The sequence below is a fragment of the Octopus bimaculoides genome, chromosome 1, assembly GCF_046866305.1.
Source record: "Octopus bimaculoides isolate indiv1 chromosome 1, ASM4686630v1, whole genome shotgun sequence".
NCBI lineage: Eukaryota > Metazoa > Mollusca > Cephalopoda > Octopoda > Octopodidae > Octopus > Octopus bimaculoides.
In genome coordinates this window covers 19,966,569-19,967,898 of record NC_142928.1, presented here as the reverse complement: position 1 = coordinate 19,967,898, position 1,330 = coordinate 19,966,569, and the positions used below count along the sequence as shown (strand labels likewise).

At 34.7% G+C, this 1,330-nt stretch overlaps 1 pseudogene; it reads left to right on the top strand.

Annotated features, from left to right (window-relative positions):
* Positions 1 to 229: 229 nt before the first annotated feature.
* LOC149137466 (uncharacterized) overlaps positions 230 to 1,330 on the top strand; it is a 19,630-nt pseudogene continuing 18,529 nt past the window's right edge.

Here is a 1,330-nt window from a genome sequence, read left to right as displayed (position 1 = left end):
AAGCCGTGGGGCGGGTGGTGACAAACACAAATACACAGACAACCGACAAACAGACAGACGGACACACACAAACACACACAGGCAAACACACACACACACACACACACACACACATTCGGCTTCCTCACAATTTCCGTCTATCAAATTCGCTCACAAGGAATTGATCACGTGGTTATAATAGAAGGCAGTTGACCAAAGTTCTGCGTAGTGGGACTGAACCTGAAAATGCATGATTGCAAAGTGAGTTTCTTAGCCACATTGTTATGCCTAAGTGAACTTTAAAAAAAATCATTTCTGTTCTTATAGAACTGAAGTGCTTTTACATTTTCCTAGTCAAGCATTTTTCTTGTATGATACCCACGCGTTGCATAATCCGTGGGTAGACGGCTTACGCACTTCTAGTTTTCAGGACTTTTTTTGTTCTTTTTCCGTCTTAGAAATCAAAAGATTTTCTTCTGCTCAGAAAACCATTTGAGTAGTTGTTTCCAACCATTTCACTGAATCAGTGAATATTTTTACCACTTTGTGCGTGTCGGTCTAAAGATAGGAACATTATTACTTCCGAGTGCTTTTTAGTTGTTCAAGTTTTGTAGTGTCTGCGCTATTTCTCATGTTCATATGACCTACTTCTCTTGTCAAGACGCTGTACTTAACATGTCGAACACTTTTGCCCATGCAATCCATTTGCCATCCAAATTCCTTCTTCAAATTCTCCAGCTTCTTTTGCTGTTCACGCTGCGTTAATTTCTGTTTTGTTGCTAACTAGTTCTTGGTAAAAATAGTTTCAGGTTGGAATCGAACTTCTTGTGTTCTTCAAAGAATCGTTGCCACTTTTCTTAAAGACAGATTCTTTGCGATTTAGCGAGGATTTCATGATTCAGACATTCTTTGATTTCGGGTACTTATTTATTTTTATTTTTTGTTATGTTATGTAATATTGTATTTCTGTTGTAAATTGTCTCTTTTATGTTTTCCATTCTTATCTTGACTTTTTTTTTTCATTTCATTAAGGATTGAAAGATCTTTTTCTTTTATTTTCTTTCTGTATTTGTTTTATGAGTTTTGATATTTTATATGATTCTTTTCTTTTGTGACTACAGTGACTGCGGTATAGATTATTTGATTTATGTTCGTGATATTGATGTTCCCATCTGTTCAGTAAGTCTATAATGGCCAGGTTTACGTAATTTTAATTGTTGTTGCTATTTTATCGTTAGATTTTATCTTTCGTTGCTTCATAGGAAGATCTTCTATCGATTTTAATTATTTTACAATTTCTACCTTTAGATTATTGTCATATTCAGAATTTCCATTTATTGAATTGTCTACA